Consider the following 17,618-nt stretch of genomic DNA (forward strand, 5'->3'; position numbering starts at 1 on the left):
ATATTTTGTTAACTACAATTGCAGGACCCATAACAACTTGTGGGGCATCTCCCCTCTCCCATTATTTCTTCTTTCTCTTTTCTGAAAGCCCCCATAACCTGTCCTTTTTTCCTGCTTTCTTTTCTCCTTCCCACCTAGCAGCCAACCCACCTTTTATCTGCCCCCCCCCCACATCATTACCCTCCAATCAGTGATTGGTGGATTTTACAAACTGCCATACAGAACTTTGCAGTACATGCCAAAACCAGTGGTTTTTCATCGATAAGTAACAAACGAGCATAGACTGAGTTTGAGCGACTGGAATACCTTCTAAGCAAGAGAAGAGTAAACTTAGAGCAAACCTCTTGATATAAAGGGCAGCCAAGTAAAACACGTTCCATAATTTCAGTCTCCCCTAAACCACAGGGACATAGCCTGTTTGACTTTGAAACCTTTTTATATCGCCCATGCAAAACCGCAGAAGACAGTGCTTGACATCTGGCAAGGGAGAAAGCTTTCCTATGATTAAAAATCCCCAAATGGGAGAACTAAGCAGCCAAGGATCTAGGTATCTGGAACTTTCAGGAAAGCTGGTAATCTCTCTAAGTCTGCCTGCCACTCCGTATCCATCACCTCTTGTTTTAAAACTTGTTTTGCCTACTCACACCTCATTTCCAAGACAGAACGAGGGGAGAACCCCAAGTTCACCAGCTTAATCTTGACTGCCTTTAGCCACATACAGCCCATTCCTGAAAATTTGGGCTGAAAGTCTTTAGGAGGCGGCGTGACCCCACCACCAGCACAAGTGCGGGTAAAACTGTAATTACATGCACTTACGCTGGTGGAGAGACCAGTCCCGGCGGTGGCCGAGCACCGCGGGCCTGCGCCTCGCCCCTCCGCCGGTGCGGCATCTCCGTGGCACAGGCCATGGTGTAGAGAGGCCGCGCCAGTGCAGGGGGGTGTTCCGGGGGCAGACCAGGGGGAGGAGCTGCTAGTTAAGCGGCTTCCTATCCCAGTTCGGCCAGTTATGCTGGCGCTCCACCTCCTTTTGAGCAGGCGCAGCCACGCTGTTTTCAATGGGGCTCTTAGCCCTGGTAAAACAAAAAAAAGCCACGAAACAGCTTTTTTTGTTTGTTTGTTTTACAGCATGCGTGAATCAGCCCGCCAACTCCGCACGCCATTATTTCAGGAATGGGCTGATAGACTGATAACTGTCCTGAAGAATCAAGAGAGTTAGGCCTTGAGGACTGAAATTTAACTTTAGCCAAAGGTTAATGGAGGCAAAGCATACCCTAGCCTCGACTTTTACCATGCCATTTATTATTCATACCTTGGGTTTAGGTCTCCTACCAAAACCATAATTTTAGTTTTTTGGTAATTTATGAGATCTGAAAAACCCAATTTCGAGAACATAATGCCCTGTCCTTTCTACCAGTTCTCCTCTCCCACTTCCAAACAAGCCTATCCTGGTGAAGGAATGGGGAGACATGTTGGGAGGGCTTGTTTGGAATTAGGACAACAATTACAGGTCTCTTTTATAATAGGCCTACTAATCAACATGTTTAGGAGCATCATTGGGATTTGTAGGATTTGTATTTTCTGTACCTCCTGATGAAAATTTGGCCAGTTCCAGTTTCTTCTGGCTCCAGTTAGTCTTCCTTTTAACATTTTCTCCACATTATGAAAAAGGTTGCTTGCTTGAGATGTGGAAGGAACGGAAAGAACAAAATGAATCCCATTACAAACTAGATCAAAATTTCAGTGGGGTTTTACTCAGGGGTGGAGATTTCAGAACTGGGGTTGTTTTTGTTCAGAACTACTCCCCCGATTCTGACTTTAAGCCTTATCCTAGCATAAAACATAACAATAAATGTCATCTTTTTGGCTGTGACACAAGGTATAGTGAGAAACTATTTTGTGATTATTGAAATTTCTTCCTGTAAACACTCCACAAATAAAATACATTAAAATGGGGTTACATGTTACCTTACAGCCAGGATCAAGTAACATGGAAATTTGCATTGATAATATTTATCATTCTCTGTGTTTTCCTGAAACACGGCAATTCTATAAAACGAAAAAATGTAATGTTTTTTTTTAAAAAATCTTTGCATGGTGTTAAATGGAATGTGATTGTGATGAATGAATGAGGTATAATTACTTAATAGATAAAAGAAACTGTTCTTAATTCCATGGCCTTTCCTACATTCTTATCTATTAGCTGGTGTAAACACTCTGATCTTTTGTATTTGTGGTTGTTTTGTTCTGTTTTTTTTAAGCAACCCAGCTTATGTCCCCCCCCCCCGATAAAGCTAAAATGGGAAATGACAGTCTAGCTAAAAGCTGTTAATTAAGAAATTATATTCTTATTTAGAATCCATTCTCGAAGGGGGAGTGCCGGGACCCCTCACCTGTGTAGGTGCCACTTATCATGGGATAAAGTGGCACCTATGCAAGTGTGGGGGCAAACACACCAGCATCTCGACACTGCCAGCCCCTGCAGACATGCTTTTGGGCATTGGAATGTGTCAGGTCACCACTTTCACAGCTCCTTGCAGGCTAGTTGCAGGATACTTAGTGTATCCATTCTATACAATAGGAATGTAAATTAAATATTTGCATGGCTTTAAAGAAATGCAGTCATCCAACTTTATCAAACTCTTTAGCTACTTTAAAAAATGTTTTGATGCTTTAGCAATCTTGGTAACATTTGTGGTGACAAGTAGTCTTCTCATGTCACCGACCACATTTCTGTCCTTTGTAAATCCAGATTGATTGGGATTAATGCATCTTTCATTATTGGCTGGCAGCCAAAATACCAGTCAATATTTTTTTACAACTTTTACTTTACAAAGAAATTGGTTCACGCAATTGCATTTCACTGGGATTTTTTCCTTCCTTTAAAATCAAAGCAATCTTAGCAGGATTCCAAGAATGGGGATTAATTCAGTGACAGTTACAAAATGAAATAGCTGTTGTAACATAGCTTTGCACAAACATTTGATAAAATACTGGTACAAAGGCATCCAACCCAGAAACTTGATTCTTTTCGATTATTTGTCCTGAGTGATTAGCTTTGAATATGATAGATTAAATTAATCTGTAATTGTCTTTTAGTGTAATTCTTGTAATTGTAAAATATTTTAAAATATTTTTCCACATTTCACCTATTGTTTCTACAGCTGGAGTTGTAATAGTGCTTTTTTGTTTCTTAACCAGTAATTATGCTAAATTTCAGGTTTTCCACACTTTTCAAAACATTTAAATAATCAAAACATATTTCAACTAGTAAAATCAGCCTATTTTGATTCAGAAGTTCCCATTGGTCCATATTTGAGATTAAATTACACTGTATCATAAACCCACCCTGGGTCTATGTGTTCTTACATGCATGTCGTGTGTTTATATGCATGTAACACATGTTTCTCTATGTTGTGCCACCACCTCAAGTTAAAATCCAACCTCCCGTTTTATTAGTGACTTGGGGATCTCTGGTAAAGGCTGCCTCTGAGCAACTACAAAAAGCTGAGCTTTCCAATTATTTCATCCTGTCCATTGTGCAACAGTGTGAGTGTGTCTAAGTATCAATGAGAGATCTAAGTAGCATGTGAGAAAGAGTTGAATCTGCGGGCTATATAATAAATGGGAGACCGGCTGAGGTAACCTCAATTCTCTTTCACTATTAGGACAGACTTCATGAATTAGAAAAAGCTCATACAACAATTCTCCTTCTTACTGCATCCCCCTGTCATATTGTATGTGAGGTTAACCTAATCCTCAACTGAAGTCTGTTGAATGAAAGTGTAAGGATGTGGGTTACAGCTGCTTCTAGGAACTTGTTCTATTCATGGAAACTCTAGGTCTGAGTCATCCATTTATTTGAGGATTAAAATCAGTGGCCCTTATTTCCAAGTAAAAAGACATAAATCGGGCTGACATACTGCAATCCTGTTCTAATGTGAGCTTCTTAAATTTCATTAATGTCAGTAGGATTTAATCATCTTAACTCTGTGTGAGATTTCAGTGCATGTTAGAATGTGTCACTGGTAACCAAGATCTAGTTGATTCATGCCATAATATTCCCTATTACTGTGTATGGATGTGAAAATTGGACAATGAAGAAATCTGACAGGAAGAAAGTAGATTTCCTTTGAAATGTGGTGTTGGAGGAGAATTTTACAAATACTGTGGACCACCAAAATGACAAATCAGTAAGTTCTAGATCAAATCAAGCCTGAACTGTCCCTAAAAGCTAAAATGACAACTGAAACTACTGTACTTTGGTCACATCATGAGAAGACAAGAGTCACCAAAAAAGAAAATAATGGTAAGAAAAGTAGAAGGAATCAGGAAAGAGGAAGACCCATCAAGAGATAGATTGACTCTATAGATCAGGCTATACCGTGCCTCTTTCCCCCCTTTCCTATATGGAGCATATAGGCAGGCCCCTCCCGGCCAGAGGAAGGTGCCTGGGCCCGGCGGCGGCGGTGATGGAGGTAAGTTCCCCCCTCCCTCCTCCCTCCTCCCCCCTTCCCCCTCTACCGTATTGACCCGCGTATAAGCCGAGTTCGGCTTTTTCAGCCCTTTTTTTTGGCTGAAAAACTTGGCTTATACGCGAGTATATACGGTACATATGTCTATATGATCTTGTATGCATCTATCTGATGTTTTATGAATTGTCAGTGCATCTAGGCTCATCCCTTCCTCACCTTAAATGGTGCAGAATTGGGGGGGGGGGTCTGAATTAAATACTGCATGAACTGTCTGCATCACTTAACTGCCACTCTCTTTCTGTCTTATGTGGTAACAAACCAATAACGTTGAACTGAGGGAAGTATTGAGCCTTGTGCTTCCCCTGGCTTCATCATGCCTTCGGGATTAGTCTGCACAGGGTGGTGGGAAAGGGTGACTTATAGTTATGACCAGTTATTCATGTTGCTTCAACCTCTGTTTGCAGTTTCTATATCATGAACTCACGTACAAAAAGGACTCAGGTAGCTGAGCTAACAATTACATTTTTATGGGAATTTATGATATTGTGAGATGCAAATAACCTAGTGGCTTTGTAGAGTTTTTATTTTCCCCTCTGGGTTTGATTTTTCTAATGTGTATATATCACCATTTTGACTATTTATTGCAGTAAATATATTTATGTCTTTCTGGAATTGATTTGGTCTGTCAGTGATTCACACAATTTCTTTTGTGAATCTAGTTGTTAAAGACTGTTGCATTTTTTAACTACTTGCAGGGTGTATCGGGGAACATTTGCACAGTTCTCTGAACTTCAGTAGTAGTATTCTTATTTGGAGTATAACATTTCGATAGTGCTATCTGAAGGTTTTATGAAGGATCAGGTGACTTTTGGGGGGAAACTCAAACATAACAATCGTTACTATTGTTTAAAGAGAGCTGTGCTGACCTCTCAGGTGCTCAGTCTTGGCTCCTCTAGGAACAGATTATTAGGGCTGTTGATTCGGTTCGGCCCGAACTGAAAATCAGCAGAATTTCCCCTGATTCGGTGGTTTTTAGTTCGGGAGGAACCGAACTCAAAACTGGCGGGCAACCGGGGGGGCCGAATTCAGCGAGTTCGGGAGTTTGCGAATAAATTCGGCAAATTCGGGGCCGTCAGTAAGCAGCATAACCGTCAGTAAGCAGCATTCTCCTCCCCTGGCCAATCGGTGGCCAAGCTGGGTCTTCTTCTGGCCAATCAGTCAGGATTGAGTACTGGAGGAATCAGCTGATGTGCGGCCTGGCCAGGGAGAGAGAGAGAGCGAAATCCTCGTGTGTGTGTGTGTGGGTGCTTGTGCACATTCGCTCCTTTCTGTGGCTGCAGGGGGCGTATTTTTTGGGGTACAGACACAAAACTTTCACTGGAGCTTCAGATGAAGCTTCTTAAGATACCCCCCAAGTTTTGTAAATATTGGGTCAAGGGGTCCCGAGATATGGGCTCCCCCCTTTTTCTTTCCATGGCTGCAGGGGGCGCATTTTTGGGGGTACAGACTGCAAACTTTGAGCGGAGTTTCAGACCAGTGTTCTTAAGATACCCCCCAAGTTTTGTAAACATTGGGTCAGGGGGTCTCGAGATATGGGCTCTCCCCCTTTTCCCTCCCCCCTTTTTCCATTTATGTGGCTGCAGGGGGCGCTTTTTTGGGGATATAGCCCCCAAACCTTTAGCATAGCTTCAGACAATTATTCTTAAGATACTACCCAAGTTTTGTAAAGATGGGTTCAGTGGGGGCATAAATATCGCCTCCCCCCTTTTCTCTTTCCATGGCTGCAGGGGGCGCATTTTTGGGGGTGCAGATCCCAAACTTTGAGCGGAGTTTCAGACCAGTGTTCTTAAGATACCCCCCAAGTTTTGTGAACATTGGGTCAGGGGGTCCTGAGATATGGGCTTTCCCCTTTCCCCTTTTCCCTATTGGGATGAATGGATCCGATCCTGTGCATCTTCTTCAGAGCAAAACGTTCCGTGCCTAATTGGAATCATCTTGGATTACAAGTCCTCTTCAGCCCCTCTTGATGGAACAGAAGACAGCCACAGTAAGACCCCTTTGGGGGCTTTAATCTATAATTTTTCTCCTGTGTATGTGTGTGTGTGTGGGGGGAAAGCAGAGTCTGTGGGTGTGTGGGGAGGGAGCAGTTTCTGTGGGTTGGGGGAAGCCAAAGGGGGCTTTCGTCGGTTCTGCCTGGGGTGTGTGTTCCCCCTCGAGTCTCTCGCTCCCTGGTTTGAGGGGGGAGGTTTCAGTTGTGTGTTGCAAAGGTGTTGTTTAACAAGGTTGTGTTGTTTTGCAGTTGTTTTGCAAATTTCTCAGCTGTTGTCGGGGCTGGGAGCTTTGTGCGTGGGCGGCAAGCTCTGCTGAGAGATGCACATTAAGGGTGGGGGGACCCCTTTCAGGGCCCATATCTCAGCCCCCCCTGACCCAATCTTTACAAAACTTGGGGAGTCTTTCAATAAATGTCCTTTGAAGCTCTGCCGAAATTTTGGGACCTCTAACCCCAAAAATGCCCCCCCAGAGCCGCAGAAAGGTGCGGTTGTGTTTTTAATGGCTTTATTCGGCCGAATTTTTTTCCGAACTTTGAATTCCCGCCGAATTGAACGGATCCGAAGTGGGGGAGTTCGTACTTCGGCATATCCCGAATCTAAACAGGCTGAATTCGGCCGAATCCGAACTATACCGAATTTTTTTTAATTCAACAGCCCTACAGATTATCACCTAACAATGAGGAAAGTTTAACACCAAGAAAGTCAACACTTGCACACTGCTTTAAAAAGGCATGTTCAGAAGGAATGGGATAATGATAGAGTCTTACAGAACAAAAATACTCTGAAATCATTACTAGATTACAGTGGAATTAGTGTAACAAATGCAATAACCCTGGATTTTCTTTCTCTTATTAATACAAAATACATGGACTTGGATACAAAGATCTTTTTGCCCAGGTAGAATAATTTGAAATCACTTGGGGGGAGTTCCATTTATGTCTTTCCATCTGACCTCCCTGCCCCACAACCAAAAACTGCTTGCCTAAGCTTGCATATCTTCCAGAATGACTTTTTGTTGCAAATAGGAGAAAATAAGTGACCGTGCCTTGAATAATCAGAAGTGCCTTCCACCTGTACAGCTGGATTTTTATAAGCCATGGAAATGTAGTATTAATTATTTCTATCACCCATTTCTGATATTATAAGAGCATAGAATGAACATGAATGGGGGAAAAAGAGTGTCACATGAAAGCAAGCATCATTCCTGACTATACACCTTTACTGAAATTTACATTTCCTTAGGAGCTGGCGTGACTCTGTGCCGGCATAAGTGCCTATTTAATCCATGATAAGGGGCACATACACTGTCATGGGTGGCAACCATGCCAGTGCCAGGATGCAACACTGTGATTCAGGGCTTGGGTGCAGGCGCTGCCTCCTGGCAGCATTCCAGTGGCGCAAGTCCCCATGCTGGCATCCTGGGAGTCATTCCAGGGGGCAGAGCTGCCTTTAGGCAGCTTCCTAACCGCTTTTGCCCAGGAATGCCCCTTCCCACAGCAGCATAGCTATGACACCATTTTTGGTTGAAGTCTAGGGGGGCATATTCCATTTTTTGTTTTGTTTTTACAGAAGTTAATTTCTTTTCGGTGGCCAGGAAGCCTCATGGAATAAGGTGGCACCCACTCTGGTGCAGGAGCAAACACACTGGCATCCAGACACTGCCAGCCCCCATTACTGGCACAACCACACCAGCAAGGCTTTCTTGGAATGGAAAGCTCATGCTGGTGTGTGTGTGTGGGGGGGGCATTCCCGGGGCATTCCTGGGGGTGGAACTGCCTTTAGGCAGCTTCCACAGCCTTTTTGCCCTGGGAACGCCCCCTTGAGTGGCAGTGGGGCAGCACCACCTTTTTTGGTGGCACAGCCTCGCTGCTGGCTATGGGGCATTTTCCTCCTTTTAAAATTTTAAATATTTTAAAAAGGGATTTTTGCCTCTGTGGCAGCTGGGAAACCTCGGAAGAGGTGGTGCAGTTGTGCCGCTCCCGGCCACTGTGGAGCTGCCCCTCCTTCAGGATTGGGCTGCCCATTTTATATAACATTATTTTAGGCATAGGAAGGAACTAGACTGTTCAAGACTGCCTCTGACAATTGGTCAAAGCTATTTGGATAAAACTGGAATATATACTATATGTCATATTCCGTAGTTTATAATTTTGCAGAAATGGTACAACTGAATTCTTTCTCACATGCAGTGTGTGTTTGACTGTTGCTTTTGGCATGCCATAGAAATATGTTGGCTCCACTCCTGCCAAGTTGAAGCACATCCTCTAATAGTCATTAAAATTCCATTTGGACTGCAGGGATGCCCTGTGTCTCAAATGAGGTGGTGGAAAATGGCTAAATAATTGCAGTGATGGGAAAAAATTGAAATTTAGATAACGTCTTTAATGATGGGAGCTGAATGCAGTCATGCTTGAAAAGCATTTCCAAATACACAAGCTAACAAGTAAACTGGCAGCTGCACTATACTTTAGTTTACTAGGCAGCAGTGGTCTAAAAATTGTGCCAGAATTTTTACACAAGGTGTTAATTTGGAGCGAGGAATGACCTCAGCATCTTGTTGGACCACAGACGTCTAGTTTAATTTGGGGCATTTCATTGAGGGCTTCCAGTCATACTACATCCATAATATAAAATTATATTTCCATCTACAGAAACAGTTTGTAAAACCAATATTTGACAGAGGGGATACCCTCCAATATTACCCATTATTTGCTCTCAGATAAATAAGAAAGGTTTGTTATACTTTGACATCATCTGATATGCTGACATATATTCTGCTGTCATATTGAATTGTTTTCTGTATTTTTTAATCTGCCTTGAGTCTCAGTGAGAAAGGTAGGTTATAAATGAAACAATCAAATAAATGTATAAAGCAAATTAAATCAGTAATATCACAAGATTTCACAAAGTTTGTTGTTCATGGTAACACTAATGTTTTGTGGACTGAGTTGCACTCCGTCTATCCTATGACATTTTGTATTTTGTTGACTATCGGTAGGGTTCTGTCTTTAATATCAATCCATTGTGTTACAAAATAAAATTTACCTGTTGTAGACATGCCTTTAAGTCATTCCTGTACTTAATTCTTGAAGTAGCTGCCCCAGCTGAAGAAAATTTTGTCCCTCTAATCTCCAGCCTTGTCTCATTCACTCTATTTAATGTCTCTGCTCAGGTACACACCTCTAGAAAATACACAAAAAGTGATTGATTTTGTTCATTCTAGATACATTTAGGTCTGCCAACTTCCTGGTTAAGCAACACTATTATGCCATATCACCTCTTTCCCACCTTTTATGTCCTACTAAGATCTGCCCTTCTTCCTCACTCCTCCTCGCTTTATTTTCAAGGTATTGCTTCACTCTTCACTAGTAAAATTGAAATTATCTGCTCTAATCTCCATCTAATGTACCTGCATTTTGGTAGTCTTCTATTCCCCCCTCTTTCTACACTTCTTTATACCTTTCCAGCCAATGTGGTGTAGTGGTTAAGAGTGGTGGACTCCGATCTGGAGAACCGGGTTTGATTCCCCACTCCTCCACATGAGTGGCGAACTCTAATCTGGTGAACAAGGTTGGTTTCCCCACTCCTTCACATGAAGCCACCTGGGTGATCTTAGGCCAGTCACAGTTATCTTCAAGCTCTCTCAGCCTCACCTACCTCATGAAGTGTCTGTTGTGGGGAGAGGAAAGGAAGGAGATTGTAAGCTGAATTTGATTCTCCTTTTTAAAAAAGGTAGAGAAAATTGGCATATAAAAACAACTCTTCTTTCTCAGATGAGTTGGCTACTGTATTGAATGCATCCAATTGCTCTACCCACCTGCTTGAGCCAGTTGGTGTCTGGTTGTCAATCCTATACCATTCTTCATCCTTCCAACCACATAATCAATGTGTGTCTTTTCTCTAGTTCTTGATCTACTATATCAAAACCTGCCACTCAAAAATTTATTCCTTGATGTTTTTTCTGTTTACCTGATTCTGCCTCTACCTTTTTTTTCCATGCTACATACTCCAGCTACCTTGACTTTCTCTACTTCAGCTCTGCTCTTGACCTACTACATTCTGGTTGTTGACCTTTTCAATTCAGTCAAACTGCCCTCATCAAAATCAATTATGATCTTTTCATTGCCAAATTCAAATGCATCTACTCAGTGCTTATCTTCCTTCATCTATCTGCTGCCTTTGATGCAACTGGTTACTCCTACTCTACTTGTCTTTTTGTTGCTTGTAGAGTGCCATGCAAATTGTTGATTCTCTCAATAATCTCCTCTTAGTTTCACACAGCCAGCAACTATAATAGGTCACTGAAAAATTAGAATGTGCAGTTGAATATTTACTAACAGGGATCTGACTCAAATCATATCTCATTTAGAAATATCACAAATGCTTTCAATGTTCCCTGTCTGAACAAAATATTTCCAACCCTTGAAAACTAGGTATGCCATGGACTTGACAGCAAACCGTTTCAGTGGGTAAACATATTATTTTGACAGCTGCAGTCTCTAGTGAGCCAAGCCTCAAATCTGTTTACCTTGTGTTCTTCCACTTTGAGCACCTTTGCAGTAGTGTTGCAGCTTCATTTCCTTCTACCTTGCAAGCTCCTTTTGTATCTGCACAACTCTCCTCCATTGTCATGGATGGTTAGGTAATTTAATGATTAGGGTTGCCAGCTCCAAGTTGGGAAATACCTGTAGATTTGGGGGATGGAGCCTGATGAGGTCAGGGCTGGGGGAAAGACTTCAACAGGGTATAATGCCATAGAGTCCATCCTCAAAAGTGCCATTTTCTCCAGGTGAACTGATCTCTGTCCCATGGAAATCATTTTTAATACTGGGAGATCTTCAGCTACCACCTGGAGGTTAGCAACCCTATTAATGATATAGGTGGGGTATTATGTCTTCCATAAGGCTGCGTTAAAGCATACATGCATGAAATAAACATCAATGATAATATGGCTTAAATAAACCGCAAATGGTAAAACTCTTTTTAAAATACTGTATTGATATATAATCACTGGCTGTAATTAATTTGCTTACTGTTTATTTATATGATTGGCCGTTGAACAGCTAGCAACAGTGTCAGGCATGTGGAGTTGGGGAGAAACTATTGCTCCCATTAGGCTATGTTCCAACATGTTTATGTGAAATACTGTTGATTTTATTGTAGTGTACCGTGCTGTCTTAATATATGAAAGATTACCAGTTGAACAGGGTCAAGTAGCTCATGACCAGCCAGACTGCACAGTGAAAAATCAGCTTCCTACTTGCAATGAGCAAGCAGCATTGAGCTGAACAATTAAGTGTCCAAGCATCCCTGTTGAAAAGAGGTGAAATCAGTCCATTATGCTGGCGCTCTGGTGTTTGGTTTACTTATCCAGGAAAGTTGGTGATGTCAGGACATTATTATTGTTGTTATCGACAAAATTAGTGTCCGACCTTCCTTCTCTTACAGGGGCCACCATGGCAGCTAACAATTTAAAACACACATGATAAAATGATAAAACCATTAAAATCAACCCCCCCCCCAAAAAACATACATCATTAAACTTTTAAAACAGAGTTAAAATAAACACACAAGACGAGAATGCGGCCCGGATGACCTCGCGCTTTCGCTGCTGCGGTAGCAGCTTCTTCAGTCATTCGTCTGAATGACTAGCATTTTGGAAGCGAGCAGCCTTGCGGCTCAGAGAGAGCGGAGCCATTTTCTGAGAATCTTTATTCTATAGTTAAGAATCAACTGCATATGAACTTCAAGACGAATGACTGAAGAAGCTGCTACCGCAGCAGCGAAAGCACGAGGTCATCCGGGCCACGTTCTCGTCTTGCGCTCACTCTTGAGATAATTCTTGACCTTGACTGATCATAACAACTTTGTGATAAATTTTGTGGAACATTGAGCAGCCTTTTGGAGCTGTATTGTATTGTGTATGTGTTGTTGTTCCGTTTGTAATATTCTGCACTTTCACTTATTGCACAGTTTTGTATTATTACTAGAAGTTTGTTTGCATTGCAAGAGCCTAGTACTATTTATTTCCTCTCCTCACCACCTGGAGCTTGGCAACCTTATAGTCAGAACATTTACCATGGTAGCCAGATCTTTTCTGTCCATGAAAGGCCACAGCTGACTAACCAGTCAAAGCTGATAAAAGTCACCAGACTGCAGTATGTCTAAGTCCAAAACCACCCACAAACTGCAGACCTGGTACTTCAAAGGGAGTACAACCACTTCCAGAACCAGTGAAATCTTAAAATCCCAAGTCAGACCTTCCACCCATCAGTAGCACTTCCACCTTATTTGGATTCAATTTATTAGCCCACATCCACTCCAAAACTGCTTCCAGGCACTAGTTCAAGGTTTCTACAGGCTCCCAGGGATCAGCTGAAAGTGTGAGATGGAGCTGAGAGTCATTGGTGATAAGCCCAAATCTCCAGAGTTCCTCACCCAGTGGTTCTTTAACTCTTTTTAAATATTAATGAGGTATGTTTGGGAGAGGGATTTATTTTAATGGTTTTAGAATATATTTTATTATATACGTTTTAAATCATTGGCAGTTTGGCAGACCTAGTAGAGGCAGGATGTAGATTTTGTAAGTTAATTAATTAATGTATTCAAGAATCCTACCCAAGTTTTAAAGAAGCCATATGAAATACATCTGAATCCAGTTTTTCCACACATTTACTGAAATCCTACAATAGGGATCCAGAATACAAGCATGTTTGTATTGCAGTCAAAGGAGTACACATCTTGTATCCCATGATATGGTTCTATATAAAATTTGTGGGATAATATATGTTAGCCATGTCTTATTTTGTTTCCATCTTCTGCGGGATAAAGTCTTCTGAATAAATTACCCACATAAAAACATGGCTTTAAAAATTGCTTGCTCTTAACCCTTCTTGCTAAACCCTACTATCTATCTTTTCCATTATACAACTTTCCCAAACTCTTCAAATATTTTGTTAACACATCTCTGTCGCAGTCTTGTTATTGGCAGCATTCTCAAACAAGCACCATCTCAACAGAGCTGCAACATATAACAAATTTGCATATACATCAAATACTCAGTATCTAAAACTAATTGGCATTAGTAGTTGATGGCAATGGTTATTTGAAAGTTGATATTTGATATCTGGAAATATGTGGTAGTTGACTGGAAGTAACATCTGAGATCTGATGTTGTTGTCTGACATGTGGCAGGCAACATTACCTGAGATTCTCAACTGCATCAAAATAAACATGTTCAGTGGACCCCAAATAAGCAGTGAGATACATATGGGGATACCTGTCCAAATACACATATGCACCAGCTAAGCATGTGGAAAGCTGCTTCCTTACCCATATTTCCCTTGGTGAATCAGAGGAAAGGGCTGTGAATCTGAATCTGGTGTGTGTGTTCCATTGTCAGGTTCTCTGGCAGTACTGGCCCTTTCCCTAGTAGATAATACCAGCCTGTAGTGCTACAGTTGTCTGGATATTATTTGCAAACCATAGATTTAGCTGAGTTTTAAAAAAAAGTTTCTAAAAAATTGCCTCTTCCAAGAGAAACTAAAAAAAAGCATTTTGGAAAAGCTGTGTAGCATATGGGGTTCTGCTGGTGAAAAGCACTACATCATGAGAGCAAAGGCACCATTATATATCATGAAAGTGTATTATTCTTAAAGCTGTCACTGTGATGATGTGTTGTGCAAATACTCTGATGATATAAAGTACTGGAGTGCAGCAGTCAGGCTTCATTCAGCAGAGAAAGAGAGCAAAAGTATTTCACTTTAACTCATGTAGTGCCATGAAAAGTGGAAGATTAGATTGTTCATTGATTGGCTCATCATAAGGTTGTTTGAGATGATATGCCTCTCCCTGGCCACCCAATCCAATTTTGTCATCAACTGAATGTTTTTAAAATGTTACAAAAATACATGGTTATAAATTCAATAAAATGTAATTGCAGGAATTTCCCTGAGTGTCGCATTCAAGAGGAGGAAAAATGACAGTGTAGTTCATTTGGCTCAAACTGACAAGATGGCTTTTATACATAGGTATGTTTCAGACTAGTGACTCAAAATATCCTAGCCATTTTGCAACGTGTTTTCAAACCACCAAAAGCTATTAGCCCATTAATACACTGACTGATTAATTCAGAGCTGGTTTTGATACCAGTACACACAAGGAGCATCTGAAATATCTATATCTTTCATCCCTATCTAGCATTTTAAAAAAAGTTAATTCAAAATTAAAGTGATTGAACTTCAGAGCTGCATTTATAACTTATGTGCAATAGTTTTCTAATTAACAGCACTAGCTATTACATCTGAGTTAGCACGAAGAAATATTAAGAGAAACATTGTCAATGTATATGAATGTGCACTAGTCCATTGAGTATAAAAATGCTGTGAATTTCATAAAATATTTGATATTCAGACATACTTCATCCAATAGTCATAATCACCCATGAGAGGAATGGCCAGTCAGTTCATCTGCCCGTCAACCACCTCAAATGGCGATTAATCAGCTTTACACCTGCTCAGTAACTATAACAGTAGAATTTTGTTTTTTCGCCTTGAGGGACCTTTTGCATCAATACATCTATGATCTCTGCCTCAAAGCTTCCTATTCACCAACATTTTACTATTTTTTATCTTTTCCTGAAACTGACCCGCAAGTAATTGTACTTTCTCTTTACATTGCTTCTCAATATATTTCTGCAGTGCTTCCTCCCTGGTTGCATCTAAGGTTGTGCATATAAAAAAACCCAAACCAAAAATAAACCCAAAATTAGCCATTTCACCAATATTTGGGTTTTGGGTCGACTGAATACCAAAACCTGGGAATCTGCCCAAATCCGAATAGGCAATTTCTGAAAAAGCCGACTAGATATTTGGCTTTTTCAGGTTTTGGCTATTCACCTTCATTCAGATGCACAGCTCTGTGCATTTTCCCATTTTTCTGTCTTTGACTGGTTTTGTTAGGGCCCCATAGTTGGGGCCCTTTTGAGGTAGGGGTTGTGTAATTGGAGCTAACTTGGTCTGACCAAACTATCCATCACCATTCAGTGGGTTGATCTGGATCAGGATAGTCTGGAGGCAGAAGGGTCATTTAAAAGATGGGGCTCACCCAGTCCTGTCTGGAGGTATATACCCTCCAACTAAAATGCACCAGCTTCAACAGCTGCTGAACAGGCTTTGTTCTGAAGAAGACTGCTCACCCACATGGATGAACAATCCCCTTCACAAGAGCTGCCTTAGTCATGACTTCAGTTGGCTCCGATATCACCCCCCAAAAAAAACTTTTATCAAACTAAAGGTCTCCCCAAGTAGTGGCTTCGTTTCCCCACAATGTGACCATCTCTTGAAATTTTTGATGACTATAATAAAGGACTATTCATAGGATGTCATTTGCCACCAAAAGAAATGTTTTCCTCAGTTTGGAGGCTAATTTGCATGGACATTATGCGCCCCAGATATGAAGGGAACCCCCAGACTTTGAGTCACCAGCCTGCCAATCGGCTCTTTCCACCAGTCCTCTCCAACACTGAACTTCTGAACCTGAAAACCGATGAACAGCTTGGCTCGCAAATACCTGAAGAATGGGGGCCCATAACTTTGCGAGCCCATAAAATTGGGCCCCCTGTCCAATGTTCACCAAGGAGAGTCCCTTGCAGCTATGCTGCACATTTGAGGACTTTACGTGCAAAAATGCCCCCACAGGAGCTTTGAAAAAAAAATCTCCATAGACTATAATGGACCCGAATTTTTTGGGGAAACCTGAAAATAAAGCCGAAATACTCCTTTACCGGTATAGGTATTCAGCTTATTCCAGGTTTACTAAAAAAAAAACAGGCCCAATAAACCCAAACCTAAATTTACCGTTTTTTGTTTTTTGATGCATGACCCTAGTTGCAGCACTGAACTCTGCAATCCGGTCTTGCAGTTTCAATAATGTAGATAGCCCCTCATCCTCATCTCTGTTCAGAAATTGCACTACATTCTCGAGTAAGCCAAAGCAGCTCTGAGTTGCAATCCCACAGCGATCTCCCTCAGAAAGTCTTAGAAAGTGACAAGCCCCCTTCCACCTCCATTAGCAGTCTTTCAAATTCACTGTGAGCCATGTTGTTTCCAACCATTTTACTCCCTCACAAGGCCTCTTCTTTCCCTCAGGCATTTCTTCTGTTTTCTTTCACAGCTGTGTCTCTTGGAGAATACAAGCCTCTCACTTTAAACCCTCCTGGGCTGGCTAGCCAAAATATTACACTCCAGACAGACAAAGGCACGATGTGCAGAATATGTTGATTTTTATTTCGTAACAACACACAAAACATGAACTAAAACACTTTCAGAACCCAAATCACTTCAGCACTGAAGTCTGCTAACTGTCATCTGTAACTGCCATCAACATTACCATCACCATTACCCAGAATGCCACATAGTTCAGTCGTAAAGGAGCAACAGTTGTGAAGGATATAAACAATCAAACATAAAACTTACATCAGCTATTACTCCCTATCACTCAGCCTCCTAGCGAGGCTGTTATTTCCAGCAGCCTGTTTCACTCTTCCTTTCCTTTCGTAGTTCTGTCTGCTCAGCCAAAGCTTCTCTGTTATTGTGTTGTACAAACTAAAACAACTTTTCCTATTGTCTTAACTTTTCTTCCTCTTTCCCACTTCTTCTTCTTCTTCTTCTTCTTCTTCTTCTTCTTCTTCTTCTTCTTCTTCTTCTTCTTCTTCTTCTTCTTCTTCTTCGTTTCATGGTAATGGAATGTTAATATAACACATGTGGAACAGAAGTTAGACACACACCCATAGATTTAATTATACCACGTGAAGCAAGATGTTGTAGGTGTCAATGCAAAGAACCTGACACAATACAACACATTCTCTTGTACTGTCCACTTTTCACACAGCTTCGATGCAGCTTAATTAGCTCCCTTCCTCAATTTACTATTGCAATGACTACTGGAAACATAGCCCATTTATTGGATGACAAAAGCTTTGAAGTTACCACTCAAGTAGCCGAGTTCCTGGCCAAGGTCCTAAAGGAGGGAGAAAGGAGGAGGGGAACCCTCATTTAATTGTTTATTATAATATTTGCCGATGAACTGTGTATTT

This window comes from Euleptes europaea, chromosome 12 (genome assembly GCF_029931775.1).
Source record: "Euleptes europaea isolate rEulEur1 chromosome 12, rEulEur1.hap1, whole genome shotgun sequence".
Classification (NCBI taxonomy): Eukaryota; Metazoa; Chordata; class Lepidosauria; order Squamata; family Sphaerodactylidae; genus Euleptes; species Euleptes europaea.